Genomic DNA, 9,486 nt, shown 5'->3' with positions numbered 1-9,486 from the left:
TTAATGGGATCACATCATTAGGAGAATGATGTGATTGACATGACCCATTCCGTTAGCCTAGCACTTGATCGTTTAGTATGTTGCTATTGCTTTCTTCATGACTTATACATGTTCTTGTAACTATGAGATTATGCAACTCCCGTTTACCGGAGGAACACTTTGGGTGCTACCAAACGTCACAACGTAACTGGGTGATTATAAAGGAGTACTACAGGTGTCTCCAAAGGTACATGTTGGGTTGGCGTATTTCGAGATTAGGTTTTGTCACTCCGATTGTCGGAGAGATATCTCTGGGCCCTCTCGGTAATGCACATCACTATACGCCTTGCAAGCAATGTGACTAATGAGTTAGTTGCGGGATGATGCATTACGTAACGAGTAAAGAGACTTGCCGGTAACGAGATTGAACTAGGTATTGGATACCGACGATCGAATCTCGGGCAAGTAACATACCGATGACAAAGGGAACAAAGTATGTTGTTATGCGGTTTGACCGATAAAGATCTTCGTAGAATATGTAGGATCCAATATGGGCATCCAGGTTCCGCTATTGGTTATTGACCAAGAATAGTTCTAGGTCATGTCTACATAGTTCTCAAACCCGTAGGGTCCGCACGCTTAAGGTTTTGATGACAGTTATATTATGAGTTTATGAGTTTTGATGTACCGAAGGAGTTCGGAGTCCCGGATGAGATCAGGGACATGACGAGGAGTCTCGAAATGGTCGAGACGTAAAAATCGATATATTGGACGACTATATTCGGAGTTCGGAAAGGTTCCGAGTGATTCAGGTATTTTTCGGAGTACCGGAGAGTTACGGGAATTCGCCGGGGAGAATATGGGCCTTATTGGGCCATACGGGAATAGAGGAGAGAAGCCGAAAGGAAGGAGGCGTGCAGCACCCCTCCGGTCTGAATTGGACAAGGGGTGCGGCCCCCTTTTCCTTCCTCCTCTCCCCCTCTTTCCTTCTCTCCTACTCCAACAAGGAAGGGGGGGAGTCCTACTCCTGGTGGGAGGAGGACTCCTCCTGGCGCGCCCCTCCTGGCCGGCCGCACCTCCCCCTCCCTCCTTCATATACGGGGGTAGGGGGGCACCTCTAGGCATAACAACACAAGTTGATCTACGGATCGTTCCTTAGCCGTGTGCGGTGCCCCCCTCCACCATATTACACCTCGGTCATATCATCGCGGAGTTTAGGCGAAGCCCTGCGCCGGTAGAACATCATCATCGTCACCACGCCGTCGTGCTGATGGAACTCATCCCCGACACCCTGCTGGATCGGAGTCCGGGGATCGTCATCGAGCTGAACGTGTGCTAAACTCGGAGGTGTCGTACGTTCGGTACTTGGATCGGTCGGATCGTAAAGACGTACGACTACATCAACCGCGTTGTCATAACGCTTCCGCTTACGGTCTACGAGGTTACGTGGACAACACTCTCCCCTCTTGTTGCTATGTCATCACCATGATCTTGCTTGTGCGTAGGAAATTTTTTGAAATTAGTACGTTCCCCAACAGTGGCATCCGAGCCTGGTTTTATGCGTTGATGTTATATGCACAAGTAGAACACAAGTGAGTTGTGAGCGATACAAGTCATACTGCTTACCAGCATGTCATACTTTGGTTCGGCGGTATTGTGAGATGAAGCGGCCCGGACCGACATTACGCGTACGCTTACGCGAGACTGGTTTCACCGTTGCGAGCACTTGTGCTTAAAGGTGGCTGGCGGGTGTCTGTCTCTCTCACTTTAGCTGAATCGAGTGTGGCTACGCCCGGTACTTGCGAAGGTTAAAACAACACTAACTTGACGAACTATCATTGTGGTTTTGATGCGTAGGTAAAGAACGGTTCTTGCTAAGCCCGTAGCAGCCACGTAAAATTTGCAACAACAAAGTAGAGGACGTCTAACTTATTTTTGCAGGGCATGTTGTGATGTGATATGGTCAAGACGTGATGCTATATTTTATTGTATGAGATGATCATGTTTTGTAACCAAAGTTATCGGCAACTGGCAGGAGCCATATGGTGTCGCTTTATTGTATGAAATGCAAACGCCCTGTAATTGCTTTACTTTATCACTAAGCGGTAGCGATAGTCGTAGAAGCAATAGATGGTGTAAACGACAAAGATGCTACGATGAAGATCAAGGTGTCGCGCCGGTGATGATGGTTTATCCTCATTGCTGCACAGAAGAATTATGTCCTTAATGCACCGCTAGGTGACAGACCTATTGCAGGAGCAGACGCAGACGTTATGAACGTTTGGCTAGCTTAATATGATGACTACTTGATAGTTTAGTGCACCATGCTTAACGGCTTAGAATCGGGACTTCAAAGATGTTTTGAACGTCATGGACCATATGAGATGTTCCAGGAATTGAAGTTAATATTTCAAGCAAATACCCGAGTTGAGAGATATGAAGTCTCCAACAAGTTCTATAGCTAAAAGATGGAGGAGAATCGCTCAACTAGTAAGCATGTGCTCAGATTGTCTGGGTACTTCAATCACTTGAATCAAGTGGGAGTTAATCTTCCAGATAAGATAGTGATTGACAGAATTCTCTAGTCACCATCACTAAGTTACTAGAACTTCGTGATGAACTATAGTATGCAAGGGATGACGAAAACAATTCCGAGCTCTTCGTGATGTTGAAATCGACGAAGGTAGAAATCAAGAAAGAGCATCAAGTGTTGATGATTGACAAGACCACTAGTTTCAAGAAAGGGAACTTCAAGTAGAATGACAAGCAAGTTGTCACTCACACGAAGAAGCCCAAAGCTGAACCAAAGCCTGAAACTGAGTGCTTACATTGCAAAGGAAATGGTCACTGGAAGCGGAAATGCTCTGAATATTTGGGGGATAAGAAGGATGGCAAAGTGAACAAGGGTATATTTGATATACAGGTTATTGATGTGTGCCTTACTAGTGTTTATAGTAGCTCCTGAGTATTTGATACTTGTTCGGTTGCTAAGATTAGTAACTCGAAACAGGAGTTACAGAATAAACAGAGACTAGTTGAAGGGGAAGTGACGATGAGTGTTGGAAGTAGTTCCAAGATTGATATGATCATCATCGCACACTCCCTATACTTTCAGGATTAGTGTTAAACCTAAATAAATGTTATTTGGCATTTGCGTTGAGCATGAACATGATTTGATCATGTTTATTGCGATACGGTTATTCATTTAAAGTTAGAGAATAATTGTTATTCTGTTTACATGAATAAGACCTTCGATGGTTATACACCCAATGAAAATAGTCTGTTGATCTCGATCATAGTGATACACATATTCATAATATTGATGCCAAAAGATGCAAAGTTAATAATGATAGTGCAACTTATTTGTGGCACTGCCGTTTGGGTCATATCGGTGTAAAGCGCATGAAGAAACTCCATAAAGATGGATTTTCGGAATCACTTGGTTATGAATCATTTGATTCTTGCGAACCATGCCTTTTGGGCAAGATGACTAAAACTCCGTTCTCCGGAACAATGGAGCAAGCTACTGACTTATTGGAAATAATACATACCGATGTATGCGATCCAATGAGTGTTGATGCTCGTGGCAAGTATCGTTATTTTCTGACCTTCACAAAATGATTTGAGCAGATATGGGTATATCTACTTGATGAAACATAAGTCTGAAATAATTGAAAAGTTCAAAGAATTTCAGAGTGAAGTGGAAAAATCATCGTAACATGAAAATAAAGTTTCTACGATCTGATCGCGGAGACGAATATTTGAGTTACAAGTTTGGTCTTCAATTAAAACAATGTGGAATAGTTTCACAGCTCACGCCACCTGGAACACCACAATGTTATGGTGTGTCCGAACGTCGTAACCGCACTTTATTGGATATGGTGCGATCTATGATGTCTCTTATCGGTTTTACCACTATCGTTTTGGGGTTGTGCATTAGAGACAGTTGCATTCACGTTTAAAAAGGGCACCATCTAAATCCGTTGAGACGACACCGTATGAACTATGGTTTAGCAGTAAACCTAAGCTGTCGTTTCTTAAAGTTTGGAGTTGCGATGCTTATATGAAAAAGGTTTTCAACCTGATAAGCTCGAATCCAAATCGGAGAAGTGCGTCTTCATAGAATACCCAAAGGAAACTGTTGGGTACACCTTCTATCACAGATCCGAAGGCAAAACATTCGTTGCTAAGAATGGATCCTTTCTAGAGAAGGAGTTTCTCTTGAAAGAAGTGAGTGGGAGGAAAGTAGAACTTGATGAGGTAATTGTACCTGCTCCCTCATTTGAAAGTAGTTCATCACAGAAATCTGTTCCTGTGACTACTACACCAATTAGTGAGGAAGTTAATGATGATGATCATGAAACTTCAGATTAAGTTACTTCAAAATCTCGTAGGTCTTACAGAGTAAGATCCGCACCAGAGTGGTACGGTAATCCTGTTCTGGAAGTTATGTTACTGGACCATGACGAACCTACGAACTATGAAGAAGCGATGGTGAGCCCAGATTCCGCAACATGGCTTGAGGCCATGAGATCTGAGATAAGATCCAGGTATGAAAACAAAGTATGGACTTTGATTGACTTGCCCAATGATCGGCGAGACATTGAGATTAAATGGATCTTCAAGAGGAAGACGGACGCTGATAGTGTTACTATCTACAAAGCTAGAATTGTCGCAAAAGGTTTTCGACAAGTTCAAGGTGTTGACTACGATGAGAGTTTTTCACTCGTATCTATGCTTAAGTCTATCTGAATCATGTTAGCAATTGCCGCATTTTATGAAATCTGGCAAATGGATAAACAAAACTGCATTCCTTAATGGTTTTCTTAAAGAAGAGTTGTATATGATGCAACCAGAAGGTTTTGTCAATCCTAAAGGTGCTAACAAATTGTGCAAGCTCCAGCGATCCATCTATGGACTGGTGCAAGCATCTCGGAGTTGGAATATATGCTTTGATGAGTTGATCAAAGCATATGGTTTTATACAGACTTTTGAAGAAGCCTGTATTTACAAGAAAGTGAGTGGGAGCTCTGTAGCATTTCTAATATTATATGTGGATGACATATTGTTAATTGGAAATGATATGGAAATTCTGGATAGCATGAAAGGATACTTGAATAAGAGTTTTTCAAAGCAAGACCTCGGTGAAGCTGCTTACACATTGAGCATCAAGATCTATATAGATAGATCAAGACGCTTGATAAGATTTTTCAAGGAGTACATACCTTGATAAATTTTTGAAATAGTTCAAAATGGAACAGTCAAAGAAAGGAGTTCTTGCCTGTGTTACAAGGTGTGAAGTTGAGTAAGACTCAAGACCCGACCATTGCAGAAAATAGAAAGAGAATGAAAAGTCATTCCCTATGCCTCAGTCATAGGTTCTATAAAGTATGCTATGCTGTGAACGGACCTATTGTATACCTTGCTCTGTGTTTGGCAAAGGAATACAATTTTGATCTAATAAGTAGATCACTGGTCATGGGTCAAGAATATCCTTAGTGAGAACTAAGGAGATGTTTCTCGATTATGGAGGTGATAAAAGAGCCCGTCGTAAAAGTTACAACGATGCAAGCTTTTACACCAATCCAGATGACTCTAAGTCTCAATCTGGATACATATTAAAAGTGGGAGCAATTAGCTAGAGTAGCTCCGTGCAGAGCATTGTGGACATATAATATTTGCGAAATACATACGGCTTTGGATATGACAGACCCGTTGACTAAGCTTCTCTCACGAGCAAAACATGATCATAGCTTAGTACTCTTTTGGGTGTTAATCACATACCGATGTGAACTAGATTATTGACTCTAGTAAACCCTTTGGGTGTTGATCACATGATGATGTGAACTATGGGTATTAATCACATGCAGATGTGAATATTGGTGTTAAATCACATAGCGATGTGAACTAGATTATTGACTCTAGTGCAAGTGGGAGACTGAAGGCAATATGCCCTAGAGGCAATAATAAAGTTATTATTTATTTCCTTATTCCATGATAAATGTTTATTATTCATGCTAGAATTGTATTAACCGGAAACATGATACATGTGTGAATACATAGACAAACATATAGTCACTAGTATGCCTCTACTTGACTAGCTCATTAATCAAAGATGGTTATGTTTCCTAACCATAGACATGTGTTGTCATTTGATTAATGGGATCACATCATTAGGAGAATGATGTGATTGACATGACCCATTCTGTTAGCCTAGCACTTGATCGTTTAGTATGTTGCTATTGCTTTCTTCATGACTTATACATGTTCTTGTAACTATGAGATTATGCAACTCCCGTTTACCGGAGGAACACTTTGGGTGCTACCAAACGTCACAACGTAACTGGGTGATTATAAAGGAGTACTACAGGTGTCTCCAAAGGTACATGTTGGGTTGGCGTATTTCGAGATTAGGTTTTGTCACTCCGATTGTCGGAGAGCTATCTCTGGGCCCTCTCGGTAATGCACATCACTATACGCCTTGCAAGCAATGTGACTAATGAGTTAGTTGCGGGATGATGCATTACGTAACGAGTAAAGAGACTTGCCGGTAACGAGATTGAACTAGGTATTGGATACCGACGATCGAATCTCGGGTAAGTAACATACCGATGACAAAGGGAACAAAGTATGTTGTTATGCGGTTTGACCGATAAAGATCTTCGTAGAATATGTAGGAGCCAATATGGGCATCCAGGTTCCGCTATTGGTTATTGACCAAGAATAGTTCTAGGTCATGTCTACATAGTTCTCGAACCTGTAGGGTCCGCACGCTTAAGGTTTCGATGACAGTTATATTATGAGTTTATGAGTTTTGATGTACCGAAGGAGTTCGGAGTCCCGGATGAGATCGGGGACATGACGAGGAGTCTCGAAATGGTCGAGATGTAAAGATCGATATATTGGACGACTATATTCGGAGTTCGGAAAGGTTCCGAGTGATTCGGGTATTTTTCGGAGTACCGGAGAGTTACGGTTATTCGCCGGGGAGAATATGGGCCTTATTGGGCCATACGGGAATAGAGGAGAGAGGCCAAAAGGAAGGAGGCGCGCAACACCCCTCTGGTCCGAATTGGACAAGGGGTGCGGCCCCCCTTTCCTTCCTCCTCTCCCCCTCTTTCCTTTTCTCCTACTCCAACAAGGAAGGGGGGGAGTCCTACTCCCGGTGGGAGGAGGACTCCTCCTGGCGCGCCCCTCCTGGCCGGCCGCACCTCCCCCTCCCTCCTTTATATACGGGGGCAGGGGGCACCTCTAGGCATAACAACACAAGTTGATCTACGGATCGTTCCTTAGCCGTGTGCGGTGCCCCCCCTCCACCATATTACACCTCGGTCATATCGTCGCGGAGTTTAGGAGAAGCCCTGCGCCGGTAGAACATCATCATCGTCACCACGCCGTCGTGCTGACGGAACTCATCCCCGACACCCTGCTGGATCAGAGTCCGGGGATCGTCATCGAGCTGAACGTGTGCTGAACTCGGAGGTGCTGTACGTTCGGTACTTGGATCGGTCGGATCTTGAAGACGTACGACTACATCAACCGCGTTGTCATAACGCTTCCGCTTACGGTCTACGAGGGTACATGGACAACACTCTCCCCTCTCGTTGCTATTTCACCACCATGATCTTGCGTGTGCGTAGGAATTTTTTTGAAATTACTACGTTCCCCAACAGATTTGAGTACTTGGTCGAAGGCCTCGTCCAGCAGTGGCCTTTTTCTTCAGCAGAGAGGGGCCAGCTGAGGAATTTGGTGCAGCAGTGGAGCTAGCAGATGCTCCTGAGGCAATAGAGATGCCAGTTGTCCTTTGGCACGTGGCGTGATGCACAGGTGCCGAGGATTTGGTCGGAGCAGCTGAAGACTTTGTCGGAGGAATTGAGGACTTTGGAGGAGGAGGAGCAGACTGAGGAATTTGCCGTGAGGGCTTTGAAGATGAAGCGCTTGACTTGTGAGCAGGCTTCTTTGGCATCACCTTCTTCGGCTGACTAGCAGAGGCCTCAGCAGCAGTAGCAGCAGCAGCAGAGTCTGCATTGAATTTCTTCACTGCTTCCTTTGCTTGCTTGGCCAGTTTAGCATGGAGCTTTGCCCATTCATCAACATAGTCCTCACCGCGCTTGAGGCTGGTGGGATCTGCCAGTTGGCCAGGTGCTAATGGAGGTCTTGAGCATGGAGGGTTGAGCACGAATTTCTTCATGTACTTGGGAGTAACATGCCTGTACTCCCTCCATTCTCGTGCCCATCTCCTCTCTATCTTTTGAATGTGCACCTTGCGCTGATTTCTATCTTCCTCAGGGGGTGTGCAGTACCCAGCATAAATGTCCTCAGGGATTTCAGTATTGACCTTAGGCCACTTTCCTCCCTTCTATGCCTTCTTACTATTGCCCATTTTCTTCAGCTGAGGAATATGAACAACTGAAGTTTCTGAAGAGGTATGCAACTTTTCTTCGAGGAACGCTGCAAATGAGTTAAGTTGATGAGAACCTAGTGATTCAGCAGCGGACATTTGTACCTGTGAACAGAGTATAGTTGCGAGGAATTTGGAGAGGTCATATGCGTTCTCAGAAGATTTTCAAAAAGAATAGGTTTGAGGAATTTGACCAGATGAGTCTTGAAGAATTTCACTAAGCGTTCTTTATCTTAGGTTCCAGAGTTGTACAGATTTGTGAGTCCAAACAATTGAGGAATCTTGAAGAAAATCATTGCTTAGAGAAACGAATCAAGAACATATAACATGTGAGGTGTTTAGTGTGTGAATATTTGAAGAACAAACACCTTTGAATATTTTCAAGAAAAACACATGAATCAAAGCGGGTAGTAAAAGTAACTTTTAATTACCCGAAGTGAAGAACACGATGAACTGGGAAGAATAGGAGTGAAGTTCGTCCGTTCAGATCCTCCACGCCCTAACTCGGTAGAGGAAGACGGCTACGGCGGCGGCGGAGTGAAGAAATCCGCAACCGGCGCGAGTACGACAGCGACGAGGTCGAGGCAGTGAAGCTCTTCCTCACGGGCGACGATGAAGTAGCGGCGGCGCTAGGGTTTCGAGAAGCTCGAGCGAGAGTGAGGTCGAGCGGAGTAAAAGTGAAGTGAGGAAGAGGCAGGGGTATTTATAGTGGCAGTGAAAAACTGTACATTCGAAGATTTCGGACGAACGTGCCAGTGGCCTTTCTTATTCACGTGACATGTGTCACGCACGTACTGTGAGGTGGCGATCTTGTAGGATCGTGGGTGAATAGATAAGTATTGTCATGGTGTGCGAAACGGTTTGAGCGGCAAAGCCGAAAATTTAGATAAGATTGTTTTAAGTTTCCGTTCACAATTTCTTCAGCTATCAAGGACACAATGAAGATTTTGAACGAGTTTCAAATTAGAACGTACTTGAAGAATTTGTGAATAGAGTGGGTTGTGTTTAGCATAGAGGGGGAAGGGTCCGATCACATTCACTTAGCAGAAGAAATCAACTTGAAGAAATAGCAATAAGTGAATGCTATAGAGGACATAAAACTCATA

This window comes from Triticum dicoccoides, chromosome 7B (assembly GCF_002162155.2).
Source record: "Triticum dicoccoides isolate Atlit2015 ecotype Zavitan chromosome 7B, WEW_v2.0, whole genome shotgun sequence".
NCBI lineage: Eukaryota > Viridiplantae > Streptophyta > Magnoliopsida > Poales > Poaceae > Triticum > Triticum dicoccoides.
The sequence above is the reverse complement of the archived record's forward strand: the minus strand, read 5'-3'. Positions refer to the sequence as shown.